A 22,142-nucleotide genomic window follows, 5' to 3' on the forward strand; every position below is an offset into this window, starting at 1 on the left:
CAGTGTGGCCCAAATGGACTTGAATTTATGTAGGGCTTTCCAAATTTGATGGTTCCTAAAGCTTTAAAAAGGCTCATTTTTGCTCTTCGTCTGTACAAAATCAGATGTATGTTTCAAACAGTGTAAACATTACTGCCTTCAAGGAAAAAAGAAACGCACCACTCCTTTTCTGTTCAAATTTTTCTGGAGTTATATGTTTGTGGGAAATATAATATATGCATATCACCCAGATATCCATCACTGATCTTCAAGGCCCAGTTATTCAATATCTATTACAGTTTCGACAATTATAACATAATAAAACAATAAAGCACCCTAAATATCAAAAATAACAGAGAATCATTTCACAGTCAATAATTAACATAACCTCCTTAGTTCTGGCAGACACTGGCCTGTGGTCTGTCCCAATGGTCTCAGCTGCAGGTCTTGTTGCTGGAACCTGTCAAGGAGATGTGACAGCTGATTGGCATGGTCCTGCGCAGTGGCCGTAACACGGGGTCGACCAGATCGGGGATGGTCATTGGAGGACGTGGTAACGCTCAGCAAGGCATACAGTAGTACAGTGGTAGACTCCAAACACCCTGGGTACCGCACGTCTGCTCCGTCCAGCTTGCAGAATACCAGTGCCCTCTGTGGTTGTGACAGGTGTCGCATCATGGATTAATGTGTTTTTTTATTCCATTTTGGTGTCTTTTTTATAGGGACTGGTTGTGTACAGTGGAGGAGTGGTCACTCATGAGCAAATATGACCAAAAATACACTTTTTATTGATCAACAAAATCAATCAACTGGAACCAAGAAAACAAATATTTTTATTTTATAATAAATAAATAAATAAATACATATACACATACATACATAAATATATGTATACTTTTTTCCTTGTGTGTACTTCAATGCATCCATTGTGTTGGAATGAGTTTGGCAATCAATTGCTCTGAATAAACATACTGGACAAACACCCAGAAGAACAGTAGAGTTGTTTTTGAGAGAATAAGAACAAAGTCAGTGATAACAAACATTAGCTACGTTCAGACTACAGGCAAATGTGGCCCAAATCCGATTTTGTTGCTCATTTGTGACCTGTATCTGATCTGGTAAAAGTTTGAACAGCGCAAATCCAATTTTTTTTCAAATCTGACCCAGGCCACTTTCATATGTGGTCCTAATTCTGATACATATCAATATTTTGCAATGTGACTTCAGTCAGAATGACCAGGTCACATTTATCCAACTTTTACATCACTGAAATGCAACAAATGTTACAATTCTGCATCCCAGGAGGAAAAGCGGTGGGAAAACTATACTTACTTTCATAAACACAGTGCATGCTTGCGTGGTCACATATTACGTCAGGACCTCTTTTGCACGTGCAGGTCACTTCAGGGTTGCATTCAGTTCATACTCAAAACAGAGAAGTTGCATTTAATGTGTAATATGAATGAGCACAAATTGGATTTCACTAAAAAATCCAAATTGTGTATTAAGACCTGCTATCTGAACGTAGCCATGGCGACAGCAGAGGAGGTATTTCTAATGTTGATATTAAGAGGGGTTAAGGTTAGTTTCATAACTATGTATATAGGTTCTCACCAACTCAACCAGTCACTCTTTGAAAAGTTCTGCCATTTCTGGAACTTATTCACTTCAAATCTTAACACTGCCACTTACAGCTCCCTGTGGTACTGCAACATTTGGTCTGTAGCCATAAACTTCCAAAACACAGACAGAAATATAGATGAAATGAACACAGTGTATGGATGGGCACACTCCCCAATTCACACATCAGTGAAAAAATCACTGGAAGATATTTAGGGTTCAGTTTTATGGACAAGGACTAGAGGTTGAACCACCTGCCCCCCAGCCGTGTAAAACTTTTCATAGGGACTTTAATACTTGGCTGCACCCCTAAATGCATTTGCTGCTTTTCTTAAGGAGACACAGTTCTTTTGTGACAGTTTTACTAAGGTGTTTAAATATAAAATAAAATATTCTTAAAGAGATTCATGGTTGGTCTATCTAGTCTGAGCTCCTAATTAGCTCCAGTGTTTAATGATTGCATGAGAAGAGCAGTGAATCAGTAGAATGAAGCTCCTTTCTGCAGCTCATGCAGCAGACTTTCATATCTGACTCAGATATGCCTCAGCTACAAGACAATAAATCCTGACTGCGAGTCTTTCAGATTTATTTTTCCATTAATATTTGCGCATAAAAGGAAATACACCGTTATCTCTTTGAAATACAGAAAGATGCACCGCATGAGGAATTCAATTTATTTGTTTATGTAAAATGTCATCTCTCGCTCCACACATCTGTTCACAGCTTCACAACAGAGGAACGAATTGTTCTTTTCTTTCATGAATCTGAAGTGTGATGTCTTTCATGACTTGAACCACTACAAATTACAAATACAGCGCATTCATGACCTGACAACTGAATATCAAAAGGCGGAGCACAGAGGAAATTACCTTTGCAGATTCACTTGATTTATCTCATTTCATCCTGGCATCTGTGTATGAGCACAGCTGTTGAACAGTCATCGTAATAACATCTTAATATATGTTTAATATTAGTGAGAATTAGTGTTTTATGAATGTACAAAATACAATTCAATTTGTAACTGTGTGTGATTCTCCAAAGAAATGTCAACAAATTTACATAAAAATGAAGGAAGTATGCAATTAATTTCTAAGCTCTGTGGTGGCTTAAGATACAGAGAAATGGGCAGCAGAAGCCCTTCACATTCAAAAGAAAAAATAACTTGTAGCACTCTTAGCTTTGGGGCATTTCCAGTCCCTGTGTTGTCTCTTATGTTTGTTGTTTCACAAAGGGATGAGAGGTCCTGAAGCAGCAAGTGGCCACTCAGAATAAGATTCTTACACTTTTTCGTACCTTACGGGCATATCACAAACAAAAATTATTTCTGAACCCTGTTGCCCTTAGAAAGATGCGTTGAAATGATCTGTTGGCTCATGCTACCACAGTCGTTGTTAGAACAACATCATGCAACAGAGCCAAAGACTATTTAACCCTTTAACTCCTGACCTGTCTGTGGCGTTTCTTCTGTATGTATGATTTATTTGAAATATTCATAAGAAACTCAACCATTTGCTCAATAGGAAAATTGTCAAAATGTGCTGAGATCATGGAGCTTGTGCTTTCCATAGACATCTGAGCATGCTCAGTCGGTTTGGGCCTTTTTTTAAACACTGTTTTCCTTTTTCAGTTTTTACCCTCAGACCTTGCTGCAGGGTATTGTTCAGTTGTCAGTTATCAGTTTGTTGTCCGTCTGTCCGTCCGTCCGTCTGTATGTGCAGAAACTTTGGCGTAGACCAGTGGGTCTCACATTGGGGGTTTGCAAGTGACATTGTCGTGCATCCAGATTCAGGACCATCACCGGGGGGGAGGGGTCATCGTAAATTCGTTTTCGGGGGCCGCTAGTCATACTTCATTCTGCAGCATTACAAAGTTGTATTCATAAGTTATTTCTCCTGCCAGTGCTCTTGGTCAAACTATTGATGAGAATCTGGAATGCTGCTGTTCCAAATCTGCTCATGGATAATGATAATCACTCAATTCTAATGCTTTGCATTTTGGGTACCATGGTGTAATGGAAAGTTTTATTCTTATATTAACTCATAAAGACCCAGTGCTACTTTTATGGCAGTTTGTAAATGATTTTTTTCTCTATATTTAACATTCCTTCAGTGATTTGTCACCATTTATTATAAGATAATCCTTTATTTTGCTATTTTTCCAGTGAAAATCAGGTATTTTCCAATATTTCATGTGCTGATCATGTAAACGTTCATACAAGCTCAGATAAAAGTTGAAGGTTATTATATCGGAAACAGAAAACTGAGGAAAAAGTGACTTTTTCAGTAAAATCTATCATTAACTGAACATAAAACAAGTGTCTCCATCCACTGTCGTTTATTAAACTCCATGGGTTTTACTGGTGAATCAGTGTTGTAGAAGATGACATATTTCCATGCTCTGAATGTTCAAATGGGTCATATCTGATGACCATGAAAAGATGACAAACTGTATTTTACACCAATTATTCACGTGTTGATAGGATTAGTGGATGAACAAGTATTAAACAGTTTAGATCAGTAGAGGGTTTTGGATGATATTTGGGTCTTCAGGGGTTAATCTATGACCTGCTTGTTGATTATTACTGTCTACCCATCGCTGTTGTCTACACTCCATCAGTTGATGATTTTGGTCACCAGTGGATGTTTGGGTCTTTATAGCTTAAGGACTTAAATACTTAAAAACTCTGCAAATAATGTTTGTAGATAAATACAGAGAACTTCTCCTGTATCTGAGGGTTGTTTGCATTCAGGGATGGCAGATCCATCCATGTCAGAAACTAAGAAAAAGGAAGTATGAATTGTTTTCAGAATTGTGTAGCTGTTGTCTCGGAAACAATTGTGTTTAATGCTTTCATTCAGCAGAACTTCTCTTTGCTTGACTTGCATCCACATGCTGACCTCCTGCTGATTGTTGTCGTGTTTGCTGATGCTTACGTGTCTCTGTTTCTTCAACCATGAAGCAACTCTCCATCAGAGTAATACAGTGTTATTCTCAAGTCCCAACAGCAGTGATGCAGAAACATGTCGCTGCAGACCCGGTGACGCTCTGGTTGCCGCGTCTCGACATTAAATCAGTTCCTGCTATCTGTATGACTGTACATGTTGGTGTGCTGTGATAGTGTGCATCTGAGGCTGTCTGCCTTTCCCTACATGCGTTTTCATTTCACTGTCAATGATCACAACCAGATATGTCCTCTACTGTTACTGTTGATTTGGACAGCTCAAAGACTCCACAACTTTGTTTCAAAATCAAAATTTCTAAGCACATCAGGGTACATTGCAGTTAAGGGTCTATTTTTGGGCATGTACCTTTCAGGCCTGGTTTTCTTCTCTGCACATGAGGAAAGAATTAAATATATCTTTTTAACCCTTAGGGATCCACGGTCACAGCCCTGTGACTGAATCACATGACATTTTCAACACATCATAGCATTGGAAGTCGGTCAGGTAGACCACTGGGGACAATTCCTTTCAAAAGGGCGGACTTGAAACACTCTCCCACTTTTTTATTTGATTTTGATAGAGCAAATACAACCAGAGATAGAGTGGGGCAAAAAAGTATTTAGTCAGCCAATCATTTTACAAGTTCTCCTGCTGAGAAAGATGAGAGAGGTCTGTAGTTTTCATCAGAGGTACACTTCAACTATGAGAGACAAAATGAGGAAAAAAAAAATCCAGGAAATCACATTGTAGGATTTTTAAAGGATTTATTTGTAAATTATGGTGGAAAAGAAGCATTTGGTCACCCACAAACAAGCCAGATTTCTGGCTCTCACAGACCTGTAACTTCTTCTTTAAGAAGCTCTTCTGTCCTCCACTCATTACCTGTATTAATGGCCCCTGTTTGAACTTGTTATCTGTATAAAAGACACCTGTCCACAGCCTCAAACAGTCAGACTCCAAACTCAACCATGGCCAAGACCAAAGAGCTGTCCAAGGACACCAGAAGAAAACTGTAGACCTGCACCAGGCTGGGAAGAGTGAATCTACAATAGGCAAGCAGGTTGGTGTGAATAAATCAACTGTGGGAGCAATTGTAAGAAAATGGAAGACATACAAGACCATTGATAATCTCCCACAATCTGGGGCCCTATGCAAGATCTCATCCCGTGGGATGAAAATGATAATGAGAACGGTGAGCAAAAATCCCAGAACTACATGGAGGGACCTGATGAATGACCTGCAGAGAGCTGGGACCAAAGTAACAAAGGCTACCATCAGTAACACACTACGCTGAGAGGGACTCAAATCCTGCAGCACCAGGCGTGTCCCCCTGCTTAAGCCAGTACATGTCCAGGCCCGTCTGAAGTTTGCCAGAGAGTGTATGGATGATCCAGAAGAGGACTGGGAGAATATCATGTGGTCAGATGAAACCAAAATAGAACTTTTTGGTAAAAACTCAACTCGTCGTGTTTGGAGGAAGAAGAATGCTGAGTTGCATCCCAAGAACACCATACCTACTGTGAAGCATGGAGGTGGAACCCTCATGCTTTGGGGCTGTTTTTCTGCAAAGGGGACAGGATGACTGATCCGTGTTAAGGGAAGAATGAACAGGGCCGTGTATCGTGGCAGTTAGAGCCAAAACCTCCTTCCATCAGTGAGAGCTCGGGCAACGAAGGAGTGGCTCCGTAAAAAGCATTTCAAGGTCCTGGAGTGGCCTAGCCAGTCTCCAGACCTCAACCCCACAGAAAATTTGTGGAGGGAGTTGAAAGTCCGTGTTGCCCAGCGACAGCCCCAAAACATCACTGCTCTAGAGGAGATCTGCATGGAGGAATGGGCCAAAATACCAGCTACAGTGTGTGCAAACCTGCTGAAGACTTACAGGAAACGTTTGACCTCTGTCATTGCCAACAAAGGTTATGTTACAAAGCATTGAGATGAACTTTTGTTATTGACCAAATACTCATTTTCCACCATAATTTACAAATAAATTCTTTAAAAATCCTACAATGTGATTTCCTGGATTTTTTTTTTCTCATTTTGTCTCTCATAGTTGAAGTGTACCTCTGATGAAAATTACAGACCTCTCTCATCTTTCTAAGTAGGAGAACTTGGAAAATCAGTGGCTGACTAAATACTTTTTTGCCCCACTGTATGATGTTTGAAACCAGAGCAAACCAACCTGAGGACAAGTATGAAAATGAGGTGGTGGTGGTGGTGGGGGGGGGGGGGGTGTTACATTTCTGACCATATCGTAATCAGTTTGTCCTTTTTCAAAACGGAAAATAATGTCTGAATCTGCTGATTCTAATCCACAGACTACATTAGCATTGCAGGTAAGGGTGAGGATGACTCCCACCTGAACCAGGTGCAGAATTCGGGAGGATTTGGAGGGGGGCTACGTAAAGATATGCTTTTATGTCAAATATTTGAGTATAGTTTTATTGTATTACCATTTTAATTTTATATATCTAATATTTGGAACCAATATTCACTTTTAAAGCCTTTGAAAAGGTTCTTTAAGCATCTTTGTGTTATTTATGCAATAAATAATACATTTAATAATAATAATAATAATAATAATAATAATAATACTAATAATACATTTTTCAAATCAGATTTTATATTTTTTGAGTGTTTTTTGGCCTTTTGTGTTTATATAGTAAGTTAAAGTGGAAAAATAATAGGCAGATGAGATAGATGAAGTTGTGCTGAAAAAGATACCAAACATGGGTATAATAAACATTTCTTTATATCGCATATAAAGGCAAAATCAAAAGTACTCAAAAACAGCCAAAATAGGCTCAGACCCCTAAGGGTTAATCAAGTACACAATAACAAGACACAAAAACACATAATCACCTACATTCAGGTCCAGTTCTGTATTCAGTCTGTATCACAGTGTCCTTTAACGGATTCCATGAGGTGATAAAGAGCAGATGAGATGGATGAAGCTGATAAAGTTACAGTTCTGTGGGGGTGAAGGTTGGCTTTTGCTAACAGTAGCCTGTTTGCTATCTAATATTAGCCCCCATTGCAACTGTCAATCTGGATATTAATGGATTCCCCTGACATAGAATAAGGCTTTTAGGAGGTGTTTCACATCTTCACAACTTGTTTTTCATTTGACAGTCTTTTATATGTGCTGTCCAGTCCAGGGGAAGGTATACCAGGATGTCAACACACAACTGAGCATGAAGAGAAGTGATGCACTGCTATTAAAGAATGAGGAGCTTAAAAACTAATGTAAATATTTGCAGTATCTGCAGACTGCATCATAAAGGTGCACAATCATTAAAGAAAGACGATGGGTGAATTTGAGAAGATGAAGATTCAATTGGTTTGGTTTGATTTTTATGTCAAATATCAGCATTAAAAATCAAAAACAACAAAGAAAAAGAACGTTTCAAATGGAGTAGGATGAAGTGCAACTTATACACTCCCACCCCCTTACTCCACCATTTTCTACTGGCCCATGCAAGCTCCACAAAATAACTCTCAAAAAATATTACATATATCAAAAATAAGCCTCCAGACAAAAAGGCATAGTTTGCATATTTACATACAATCTACAACAGGACAGTAATTACAAAAATACAATACACTCCCTTTTCTCAGTATTTCTGATTGTGGGAAATTGGCAAAAATAAAACCGGTGTGTTTAGATCCATTTATTTATTTATTTATTCATGAATACTTTACAATTAATTAGGATTTGTATAATTTACTTTGAAATAACCATAATTCTCCAGTAGAATATGTGCTCTAAATACAGGTAAAAACCTCCTTGATTGATGTTTGTTGCTCTAATAAAAAGCCAGATTATAAGGTGAGATAATAAAGTGATCTACAGTTAGGAAGAAGAAAAATCCACCTGGTCTTTGTATTATTATGCTGTTCTATCAGGCTCACTTCTTCTGTGCTTAAATCATCCCTTGCACATTGTCTTGATAATTCCACTCATCACCTAGAGCCTCTGACCTCTGACATTCCAGCTCTCATGGCTTAATCATAGGAGACATTAAGCACTTCTGTCTGTTCAGAAGGTTAATATTGCCATTAGAAAGCCATTATTCACCAGCGAGACCCTGAGTTCATGCCATTCTGCGGAGGAACACACCAAATCGGTCTCCCCTGCTCTGGAAAGATAATTAGCATGAGAAATGTTGGAAATGGGATGTCAGTGGCCGATATTTATCACTAAGCCACACACAAACTGTAGGCTCCATTAAGCATGTCACTCTAAGTCTGTCAATATGTTTGTGTTTTACAGGAAAAGGGAGAGACCTGGAGTTTAAAGATGCTGAACATTAAAGGTACTATGTCTTTTGTTACTGCTAATATACTTGACATTACTGAACAAAGCACTTTGAAGATCAGCGGAGATCAGAAAACACAGTGAAGTGAAAAATTCTGCACATCAGCACATATTTAACCTTCAAAGAGCTAAACAGATACCAACAACCTAAAGCATTTACTGATCTAAAATGTTTAATAACTTTAAAAGCACTAATCGTATCAATATGTTAAAATTGTTCAGGTAAAATTCAGTTTCCCGGTTTTTCACGGGCATCAGATATGACCCTTTTGGATGTTCAAAGGCTTCATAATAAACATGGAAACAAAGTCATCTTCTGCAACGTTGATTCACCACTAAAGCCCATGTTGTTTAGTGCAGCCAGTGCAAATAATGTAGATACTTGTTTTTACCTTCGTTTAATGATACTTTATCTTGAGAAAGTCACTTCAGTTCTCCAGTCTTTCAGTTTTCAGTGAATTTGCTCCATTATGAATATCTGCATCATCACTAAATTAAATGATGGAAAATACCAGATTTTTACTGAAAAAAAGGAAAGAATATCATAATAAATAGTGATAAATCACTCACAAAAGGTTCAGTATAGAAAAAATTCATTTTTCATTCATTTGTAAGTCCCCACAATTATAATTATAGATGTTTAAGAGTTAATCTGGTATGTTACTGTCATTAGGATATTGTAGATTTCCATGTATATATTATGTAGAGTTGCTGATAAACTCGTTCATTGCACGTTGTCCCGTCAAGCTCATGCTGAATCTTTTTATCAACCCACAAGGACAGAAATGTTTGAACCTCCTCGACCGACCACAGTGTCGTTTTGCAGGCTGTCTTCATGGATTAGCCTACCAGTCATCATCATCATCGGCAGTAGCTCATGTTCGAGCATTAGGTCCGTGTCAGAATCAACCTCAGCTTTTCGGGGGTACCTCCACCAAGGAACGGTGGAGGTAATGTTTTAATCAGGATTTGCCTGTTTGTCTGTCTGTTTGCAAGATAATTGAAAAAGTTATGGATGGATTTGGATGAAATTTTCAGGAAATCTTGATACTGGCACAAGGAACAAATGATTACATTTTGGTGGAGATGGGGGGGGGTTTGCCTTGGCGGAGGTCTGCATTCTCTGCGTGCTTTTCTAATTTATACTGAAATTAGGCAACAATTATTGCTAACTTTGTAGTCCCCGGTGAGAATGACTCAGAACAGTTAAAATCAATTACAAAATTAACAGGGAGCCAGTGCAAAGATGCAAGAATTGGGGTAATACGTTGATGTTTTTTGGCTCCTGTTAAAAGTTGTGCTACAGCATTCTGGACCAACTGCAGAGTAGAAAGTGCTTTGTGGCTAACACCTGAGTAAAGTGCATTGCAGTAGTCCAGACGACTTGAAATGAACGTGTGCATGACTTGCTCGGAAAGCAAGTCATGCACAGTCGCAAGCAGTTTTCTTATATTTGATTCACTGATAATGTAGATGATCATAAAAGCTGAGATGAAAGTTTAGGGCTATTATATCAAAAACAGAGAAAACTGAAAAAAGATATCAATAACTGAACATAAAAACTAGCATCTACATCCACTGTCATTGATCCAACTCCATGGGTTTTACTGGTGAATCAATGTTGTAGAAGATGACGATGTTTTCACATTCACTGCAGAGCCTCTGAACGTCCAAGTGGGTCATGTCTGATGACCATGAAAAGATGACGAACTGCATTTTACCCAAATTATTTCAAAGTATTGGAAGTTTTAATGGTTCAGAAGTTATTAAACATTTTATATCAGTAGATGATTTGGGCTGCCAGTGGTTGTTTGGGTCTGTTTGGGTTAATGCTGCTCCACACATTTTAAAATTTGTTATACAGTATCTACCATTTGTGTGTTTCATACTAAACACAGTGGATAGAGGTCAACAGGTCCAGATCCATCCATTCATATATTTGTTTCTCACAAATGATTAATTGATGCCATCATTCCTCCTGACAAAGTTCAGAAAAATCCACCTCTTTCTCTGTATGTATTCTATTATTTACATTCTGTATAAAAGTACTCATGAGACAATGCTTTGATGACATGCGAATCAATCAATCACACACACACACCTACACACACACACACTCAAATGACCTGTATGTTGTCTAAGACTTTAACAGTTTCTACCTTAGAAACAGACATCTGAACTCTGACTAAAGACACCTCCGCCTTGAATTCTTTCAGTCAGTACGTCTGTTTGCACAAGTCGTCTTCTGCTGTTGAGATTTCAGCTTTACTCTCATGAATATTGCAAAGTATTATTGACATTGGCTTTTCAGATAATGTTTACTCTGCTCACATTCAACACTTTATGGAGCACAACCCACTGCCTCGACTTTTATTACATGTCTATTTTGAAATTAGTACTTATTTGAGTACATTATTAATATTTTTATTTTTAGATGTAAGTATAATAGATTTGTTGTTATGGCAAACTGGAAGAAAACTCCAAGGCACTCTCTTTAAACATTAAAATGCACATTAAAACATTAAAAAACACTTCTGATGCATTTTGGCTTCAAGACTTCATCAGGAATTTTTCTTTTTTTTTGACTTTCTGATGAAGGCTTGAAGCCGAAATGCGTCAGAAGTGTTTTTTAAGGTCTAGATATTACCATGCCATGGTAATAAAGGCATTTTAATGTTTAAAGAGAATGCCTTGGAGTTTTCTTCCACTTTGGCATCTACTTTATGAATCCCTTTTTCCAAAGAGCACCTCGAACAAACTCTTTTTTGGTCCTAGAAGCATTCCTTCCCATGAATTTTGGATCTGTTGTTATGTTTGTTATTTCTGCAGTATTTCAAGGGGGATGGACGGATGGATGGACGGATAACAGTATTTTACAGTCACTGAAAATCCAACTGGTGTGATCTTTTAAGTGTGTGAAACAAACTGAGCAGAGGCAGAGATTTGAATCAGCTGTCTACATTTGCAGTACAATATGTCTTGATAGTTATTAAACTTCTGCTGCTAAATCAGATATTTCTGCACAAGCATAGTTTGTAATTACGGCCACAGAGAAGGTGAGTAAAGGGCTGGTGGAGTGGGTGGTTTGTGTTATGTGTGATTAGAAATACACTGCGGATCGTAGATGAGGTAACACAATCAGAACAGTTAATGGCAGGAACATCAGTGAGTTGGGTGGCTAATGGTTAGGACTTTACTCTCATTAATGCCACTCTCAGAAGACATGAAAAGACAGTTTAAGTTATGGATGGATGTAAGTCTCATAGTTTATGTCTGTTATACACTGAGGTTACTGTCCAGGGTAAAGCCAGGATCTGTGGTCCTCAGCTACAAGGCCTTAAGACACTAAAGGTTGTAGAAAAATAAATGGAGTATCCCTGTGGAGCAGCGGTGTTGACGTTAACGGTGGGTGACGGCGCAGTGTCAACCCTCACTACTTGTGGTGTGTTGGAGCAGAGGTAATGGATCCAGTGGATTAGTAGTGATGGAACTTGGAGGTGTTGATTACCTGTTGGTGCTAGATTGTATTCAAGGCTGAGCTAAAATCAATGAAGTCTGGCGTAGTTGGGTTGGTGTCCATGTTTATTAATAAGTAATGTAGAAGAGACAAGGCTCTCATTTGTCTGTATGCACATCTGAGAAGATCCAAGAGGATCCAAGAAAAACATATATATGGATGAATGATATGTCTGACTAGTGTCAGATTTTAACTTATGGAAGCAAGAAAAACAATGTGAATCCTCTGCGTTTTGCTGGTTTTCTACATGAACTGGTCATAAAATGTGATCTGATTTATATCCAGGTCACAGGTGTAGAGTGAACCTGTACTGGTCATGTTTACAGCATTAATTGGGATTTGTGCATCACTTAAAAGCAAAAACTAAAAAAGCACTCGGAGAGCGCAGACCTCTGCCAAGGCAGATCACTGCAAAAATCAAAATCTTACCAAGTGTATTTTTCTCATTCCTAGTCAAAATATCACATCATACTTAAAATAAGATTTTTGTTGCTTGAATTAAGCAAAAAAATAAATAAATAAATTGGAATTAAATAAAAAAAAAAAAAAAAATCTGCCAGTGGAACAAGTGAAAATTATCTTGGTAAGATTTCTTGAAATAAGATTTTCAAGATCTGTTGTCTAAAAATAGGTTCTTATATCTGACTGAAAAGTTACTCTTTAGGTGATTTTGTCTTATCTTAAGTGTGATGAGATATTTTGACAAGAAATGAGAAAAATACACTTGGTAAGATTTTGATTTTTGCAGTGCACTGGTGTATGAATGCATGTGAATGTTGGTGGTGCAAACAGGGGCCATTGGCACACATTAGCAGTCACGCCTCCATCAGCCTGCACCAGGGCAGCTGTGGATACAAACGTAGCTTACCACCACCAAAGTGTGAATGAATGAATAATGGATCCAATGTACGCACTTTGAGTACAAGTTGATAGGAAAAACACCATAAAAATCGAATCTAATATCATGACACGATATGTCATCTTTTGAGATAGCTAGCCCTGAAAATTCACTACAGGTACCATTTAATCTAATACACTGTGTTTAATAGATATGTTCAATAAAGAGGTGAAATATAAGCAGTGGGTACCACTAAACCAGCAGTGGCTTCTTCCTACTCCCTTTCAGGCACAACAGTAGTCCCATTTTCTGTTTTGTTTTGATTTTTCCTATGTTTTGTATTACGTTTGTGTCTGAAATAAAGTAAACTAAACAGAAACATTTAGAGCATTGTGTCTGTCCATGTGAATTAGATGCAGATCAGACATCATGAATTTTCATGGTTCACACACTTTTCATGCCACTGTAACTTAGACCTACATGCCTATAATGGTTTAGTTGTCATGGGTGTTTTTAGTAGCAGGGCTTAAAGGTGCGGGAGACTTTTTTGACCAATTTTTCATCAGATCTGTAAAACCTCAGTCATAGCCTAAGTATCATGAATCTGTAAGTCTTTCTGTGATTACTCACCTGAATCTCTTACATTACGGTGGACAATTTTGAAGTGCCATCCACCATAAACAAAACCATTTGTTTACAAACCGAGCCGAGAGGTCACTCGGGCATCTTCAGAATTTAGTCGTGACATGCATTGTGGGAAAGGGAAGGAGCCGCCTGACAGCGACAGCACAACCATATGGTATTATATGGATGAAACATGACGCAAAAACGACTGAAATGCGGGAATGGCTGGAGGAATCTGCATAGAGGGAAGAGAGCTACTGCCGTTTCTGCGTCATCTCTGTTCCTGCTGCTGCTGTAAGGTGGCTGTGCGAGCCTTCGCTGCCCACAATGCATGTCGCGACAAAATTCCGAAGATGCCTGAGTTACCTTCCGGTTCGGTTTGTAAACAAATAGTTTGTTTACGGTGGATGGCACTTCAAAATTGTCCACCGTAATACAATAGATTCAGGTGAGTGATCACAGAAAGACTTACAGAGTCGTGATACTTAGGCTACGACTGAGGTTTTACAGATTTGATGAAAAATTGTCCAAGAAAGTCTCCCGCACCTTTAAGGAAGACAGAATGAAGGACATGAAGTGGACAAAAGTGTAAAATATATAGATAAAGCTCAATATGAATATCCATAAAAGAATGTCTACATTGATGGTAAATCAATAACCGTAAATGATCGTCTTGTAAAAGTGAGTAGGCGTTAAAGATATTGCAGAGAAGTCTGCTAATGTCACACTGAAAGGACAGACCTTCCAACGCAGAGGGACTATCACAGAAAATGCACAGTCACCCTTAGTTTTCAGTCTGATGGGTGGAACTGTTAAAAGTTTTTGGTCAGCAGGTCTTTGGGGCCTGCCTGGAGCAAGCTTTTTACTGAATATAGAATTATGACCGTCAGGATTAATGCTGCTCTCAACAAAAACCTGACGGGTGTCTTCACGGAAAGCACTATTTTTAAACAAGAATTGCAGTAGAATTGTAGATTTGTGTCACTTATTACTCTAGTTTTGGTATTACGCTGATGTGGTGCAGGAATGTATCATTAAATCTGATCTCTCTGAGGACACTCTGATCTCAGTGAGACTTTTTTTCCATGTACATCCTTATTTCTATGCTTTCTTCTCACCAACACCATTCCCTCTTTTCAGTCACTATAACTCCCTTGTGTTATGTTTCTTTATTGTTTTCTTTTAATCAGCTAACATTTTGTCAAATGTCACAACTGTAACATTTTTAGGCTCTTAATTATTTTAGTTTTTTTACACTGTTGGCTCAAAGGGTGTATGTTTTCCTGTTTTGTATGATGGCAAAGGTGTAAATGAGTTAAACCATCACACTGAGCTATGACATCAGTGTCTTTTAACGTGTAAATTTCCTCAAAGCAGATGTCGTCTTATTTCAGCACATCATCCTTGAAATAAATCCCAAAAATAAATCCCAGCCATGTGCATCATTGTCAGTGTTTGCACTTCCCATCAGCTGAGCTTATAGCTTAACAGCAGGTAATGTCACATGCCGCTTGAGGTTAGACACAACATCAGGACAGCCCAAGGTGTTTTCACTCATATACAAATACAAGACAAGCATCAAAATGGTGTCTTCCATACAAAGACAAATGATATAATGATATACAGCGTTGACAACCTTCACATGAATGGTGTTTTTTTTTAAGTTTTAGTCCTCATACCCATATTGTTTATTCTGTAGGTCACATTATGTATGGATGCTTTTTATCCCCCAAACCGGATATATACCACCATTTTCATGCTAATTACACAGCTTCTTCATTAGTGGAACCAGTGTCAAAAATGTTTTTGCAAGCTTATCCTATTTTGCATGAATATGAATAAATGCTCATGAAGAAGTTTTATGTAAGCAATTGAAAGTATATATTTAATACAAAAGGTAGAAAACTGATGGGTCCAAACACACTCCTGTCGAGAAGGTTGAGGTAATCTGCCTTCAACATGTAAGAACGACATGCTCACATGTTTATGTAACGTTTGTGTGAGTCTCTTTGGTACTGGAAGCCAGCTGTTTGTTGACATTAGCTAACTCCATTATTAAGATACCAGCTGTGTTAGTTGCCTACTTCCTTGATGCCAGCCTGTACACAGATTTATGCTGCTTCTCTACAGTGGCGACAGTGTGAAACATGAGCTGAGATTAGCTTAAATATGGAGTCAGCTAATGTCAACACTAACAGCCTGAACACACAAAAAGTCTAACAGACAATGGGACAGAAGTATAGTGTGGAATTTACTAAGCAAATTCACTGCATTATCAAGGAAATAGCCTCATGTTGCACATGTCAGCTGTACTAAGTTGGTATTAAGTGCACACTGACTCCCTCCCTCTGTTTGTGAAGCTTCAGTGATATTGTATTATTAGTGAATATTAACCCAACCCCTAACCCTGTAAACTTCAGACTCATCTGGTGTCAACTAAGTTATCCCTCCTCATACACATTAACAAAGAACTGAACAGAAGTACTCGTCAGCACACAGCAATTATTGTTCAGTGGCATGAGAATATGATTTTGAGATTCAGGCATGAATGGAACATGTTACAGACCTCTTTCGAAACACATTTCAGAACAATTTGTTATACAGTAGAAATGTATGTGTGTGTATGTATATATGTGTATATGTTTATATGTATGTATGTATATATGTATGTGTGTATGTATGTATGTATGTATGTATGTATGCATTATGTGTGCATATATGTATGTATGTGTGTGTATGTATGTATGTGTATTATATGTATGTATGTACTGTGTGTGTGTGTGTGTGTATGTATGCATTTACTTAAATGTAAAACTGTTCAAATTCAGAGAACTGTAAACTTATTTCATGTAACATGGTTTAATTTGGATTTCTGCTAATGGTGTCATATCAGTAGCTAAATTGAAACTATTTAGTAATTCTGAATGTAAAACTGTAGTACATTACCTTTTCTGTAAACAGTTCCACAACCATACTTCATCAGATGTATGATAGTAAAACTACTTACAAAACTACCAGTGTTGTTATTGTTTTCTGATAATAAGACAGAACTTGCATAGTGTAGTTTCACACAAAAACAATCACACATTATAAATGCATTTTAAACTTTCATTACACATCTTTTTTCATCCTTTTTACATGTCCACTCTTTCCCAAATGTAGTAGAGGTATTAAAGTTGTGCAACTGTGCTGGAGTACTTGTGTACATAAACTTTGATCAGTCATCCACATACAATATCCAATGAAGTTTGAATTACCCTGCCGGGAGTCATTTTGTTGAGGACTGTTTATGTGTGTGTTCTGAGTGTCCTGAAAAATGGCCTCATTTGGATAGAGAGGTTCTCATCAGAAGGGGATATTTCATTCCCACAAGGTTAACAGTATTTCCCTCCATCAGAGAAATAGCACTGAATGATACTGTATTTTCAGATGAGATGTTTCTTAATTACTGCAGAAATCTGTGCAAAATAATGGCAGCCACAGTCTTTGAAGTGGCACTGTATCACCCCAAACTGGATGCAGTTACTCATCTAAAACAAGAGGCAAGAATCAAGATGGTGCTCTGCACACCCTGACTCCTACAGGTTTTCACAAAGTTGGATGTTTTTTTCAAAAGATCTAAACCACTTTAAAATCTGACTAATGCATGCAGGCTTTTAGGCTCCGCTGGTCACCTGTGTTTAGCTTTTTGGAGTGGAAGTCCTCAGCAGCAGCTCAGTGGGTTTTGTCATGGAGTCTGAAAAATATCAGGGGTAACCAAGAAAGTGTGTTGTAGCATTTGAGGTAATGCTAATTAGTTTGACAGAAAAAGAAACTTTACTTTCACTTCTATGGCTTTGAGATGTCTAACCACAGGAGGAGACAAGTGGATGTGACTGTGGGATTCTTTTAGCGATCACACATATTGTGTGTACATTTGTATTTATTTCAATAAACAAAATTTAATAGTTGAAATGGAGACAGAGGCACATTTTGATTTTACATGAACCATATCATTTCTACAGACAGTGTAGGGTACACAGGGGTGTAAATCAGTGGCGGGTCATGCATTTGGTACCTGGGCCCTCAGTGGGGACTTACTCGACTTAATCCACCTCTTAATACCACCACTATGACGTCACAAGGATAGAAAACCATCAATACTATACAAAAAATGCAAAATAACAAGACATGGTCTTACAGAGAGAAAGACATTTGTCGTATTGAGGGTGAATACAATTATTACTAAAGCAAGAAACCCAGGTAAGACAACGCCAAACCTCTGCACTACAACCACAGCTGTACCATGTACATCATCTGGAGCAGTTCACAACCATTACTTATCTAATAACAGGACAAAACATAAAAAACATTGTAGCCTACTCATCAGAGACGCTCATTATTTATATACAAAATCCATCCTCCTTTCTCTGAGGAAAACTTCAGTGACTGTCATAGAGGTGATCTGTGTGTTTCAGTTGCATTAATAAGTCCTTTTTTATGTCCATGAAGGCTAAGGCTGAGAGTCTCCTCTGTCCAGTCATATTCCTGACATAAGTTTGTATTTTCTTGAGGACAAAGAATGTCCACTTGCATCAGAGTTGGCCGACCTCTCTTCACAATGTCCAGCTTTTCTGGAAAAGTCCATCTAGAAAATGGATTTTTAAGTATGACCAAGACCAAATCATTTTCTTCTCCTCCATCAGTCATTATGGGCGTAAAACATTCTACCGTAAATATATAAATAGTTCAGTTCAATTAAATAAGCTTTACTGGTATGAATCAAAAAGAATATTGCCAAAGCCATATCAAATAATACTTTGCTATTACCATCCAGTCAGAGAAAGGATAAATGCCGACAACATTGGGGACCAGCTAGCTGGACCTGTGAGGTGAAACTGAAATCTGATTGGTTTAAGAAACAGTTCCGATGCTATTCAGTTTAAATTACATAAGCCTTCACTACTGATTTGGAAGACCCAGTGCAGATTAGACTAACCCCAGCAACACGTAGATACTGAAATCTGATTGGACAAAATATCTTACATCCACATACACGTACTGGAAGCAGTGCAGCCAAGAGAAACACTAAGAAATGAAGAGAATAGTCTGTTGGGAATAAATTAATACAATTTCATGGAACAAATATTAGAATTTAGTTTGTAAATATAGGTCAGTGTTTCTGATTATGTTTACGCCAGCAGAGAAGGCCCTTTCTGGCCCTGACGGCCCACCACTGGTGTAAATATGTTAAAATATTCAAAACAGAAGTGTGATTTGATTTGTAATGCATATACAGTATCCATGCACTATCATGACATGGCTCAACTTTACATCATACATCATTATCATGATGCAACAGGATGCAATGTGTTATTCTGTAAATAAAATGACCTCAAGTCCAAATACAGTGTTCTTAGTCAAACAGGCAATAAATGATTAAATATGTTTTACAGATTCAAATAAAATAGGTCAGTTAGATGTGTACGTCCCCTTTCAGATCATTAACACAACCACTTTTTTATTGTTGCACCATATATAATCCATACGCTCGATGATGAAACAAATGCTCCAGTTTGTGGTGGGAGTGTTAGTGGGTTGGCTGAGCTCATATATCGAATGGACACTACTTCAAAAGTCCTTCAACCACCAGAGGCTCAGAGCTGGCCTCTCCTGGGAAGCTCTCTGCAGTTGTGGCTCATGTGAAGCTCTCACAAGAAGAGTAATCATGTTGTATGCCTACAGTGACTGCATCATCTACCAACAGAGCAGACCCTTACTGGTAATGGTCTGTACAAAGTTCTTTTCAGAACAAAGCAAAAGGTTAGATTAAAGTGTGCTGGGTTAACAAAAGCAAAGAATGTAAATCAGATCTGAAGTATGATTAGGGAACAACTTAAAACTCATCAATGAAAACGCTGAAGCTGGGTTTTTAACAAGGATTCATTTAGAAATTAGATTAAGTAATGGTTTTAATTACAATATAATAATGAATTATGCTGAAGTATTAGGACAAATTAATGCTTCAAAATTGAGGCAGGAGTAAAGGTAATGCTCTGGTGAGATATTTACAACATTAAATAAATCTATGATGAGAAAAAAATGCGTATTCTCGTAAGTTAAGAAGTCATACATTTGCAAGAATAAAATATTGAAAATATGAGCTGCTGTGTTGCTTCTGTGATGTAATTAAGAGTTAGAGTCTGGACAGTAGGTACACCAGGACTGATTGCTTTGCAATCATCTGTATAATCAGGGTGCGATTTGTTCAAAAAACAGAGGAGATGTTTTTTTGTGTTTTTTGTCGGGGCAGGGGGAGGGGGGCAGCACTTATACATGTGGGGGTGCAGTCCACAGCTGACATAACTAATGGTGGCGTGAAACGAAAGTGAAACTTTACATACTTTCAATGTTCCATTCCTCTATTATACAGTGGATCTTACATGAAATTTTCACAACTTCTAACCTGTATCCACTGGACACACAAATGCTGGGCCCCATAAATTTGTCACGTCTGCCCCCTTTATGGCGCCCCAGTACATGGGGACGTTTGCGAATTCTGAGATTGCCAACAGTTCAGTTCAGGTGAACGTTAGTGCCAGTGATGAAGGATATAGGTATAAGAAAACTATCACAACCTGCCTGTTGTTTACATTGGTTGGTTGTCCCCCCTGAGGATGAAATTCATTGAGCAGAAGCAGGGATGTAAAAACCAGAGCGGAGGTTGACCCCCCAACCCCCCCCAACAAATTAAACCCTGTGTGTAATGGATTCAGGACTGTGATTATTCAGTACAGTCATTTCCCTGTTTTTAGCACATCAAATAAATGATTAAAACAAAGTGCTTAAAGGGGTCATATTTTGCTAAACCCACTTTTATCCATCTTTGGTTCATTTATTTGTGTATTTGGACCCTAATAGTTCAAAAAGTTTGAATTTCAACCCTCCAGGTACTGCAAAGCTATCTTTATATTCATTTAGGCAAAATCGAGTGGATTTCGACAACCTGTTTTAGATCTTTCTTAACTTGTTACGTCTATAACTAGTTACGTCACGACATTTGCACATATAAGGTCCAACAAACATTTCTCCGAGTACGTCATAATTGTTTGTCAGCAGCAGCGGTTGTAGTCCATACAAAAAATATGTCCAACTCTGAGCCAATTATCTAAAATATTCACTTGTTGGTTGTATTAACAAACACAAGTGGCTGAATGGGACAGAGAAGCATGTTCAACAACCTGGAGGGGGTGGGGCGGGAAGTAGCCTATGTGCATTTAAAGGGCCAGCGCTAAAATGACCTTTCCGGTGTCACTACTCAGAAATAGGGTTGAAGATGGACCTGTGGAGTTGAATTAATGAAGAATTCAGACCCAAGCATAGCATTTACAGTTTATGTAGACCACAGGGAAATGTTTTAAAATGCATAATTCCATTTAAAAACATTTAAAAACAGCAAAGTTTGGCTGTAGTCACATTTACTGATATGGAGGTGACACAATTTATGATTTTCCTCTTTCTAATTCTAATTAAGAGCTTTTTTTTTTTTAACCATTTATTGTGAGCAGGCTAACTAACTGACGTTGAGCTAGCTAGAAACACAGAGCAGCCCTATATTCACAGTGTAAGACAAGTTTGTTATGGGAATCTGCATTGGCATGTACGCCAGTCAGCTATAGCATTATGACCACTGAAGGGTGAAGTGGTAATAAAGCTGATTATTTAGTCGTAATGGCACCTTTCATTGGATAGGATATAGTAGTCACCAAATGAATATTTAGTCCTTGAAGATGATGTGGTGGAAGCAGGAAAATTGGAAAGCGTAATGATCGTAGTCACGTTGACCATGTCCACATAGTGATGGTAGATGACTTGGCTAAACCGTCTCTAAAACTGCATGTCCTGTTAGATGTTCCAACTGTTCTGTAGTGGTTAGTGATCTAAGGAAAAGACAATCACTTCTCAACCCAGTGGAGCATCTCTGGGATGTGCCAAAAAAAAACATCCATAGATCCTGATCCACAGTGGCCCCACGTCACTACTTACAGGACTTAATTTGTTGTCATTTTAGATAAGACATTAACCACTGCACATCAGGAGGACCACACAAAACCTCCAGTTTTGGCTTTGACCCAGTCATTTCACCATCACAATTTGGCTTTTGGCAAAGTCATTCACAACCTTACACTTACACTGCAAATTACTTGGTTCTCACCAAGATTAAAAAAAAAAAAGCAAAACAAAACAAAAACTTAGATTTAGAATTGTTAGATAATTTATCTTGTGTTAAGAGTTAATTTCTTATTTTAAATGTTCAGCTTTACACTA

Source organism: Sphaeramia orbicularis, chromosome 1 (assembly GCF_902148855.1).
Source record: "Sphaeramia orbicularis chromosome 1, fSphaOr1.1, whole genome shotgun sequence".
Taxonomy (NCBI): domain Eukaryota; kingdom Metazoa; phylum Chordata; class Actinopteri; order Kurtiformes; family Apogonidae; genus Sphaeramia; species Sphaeramia orbicularis.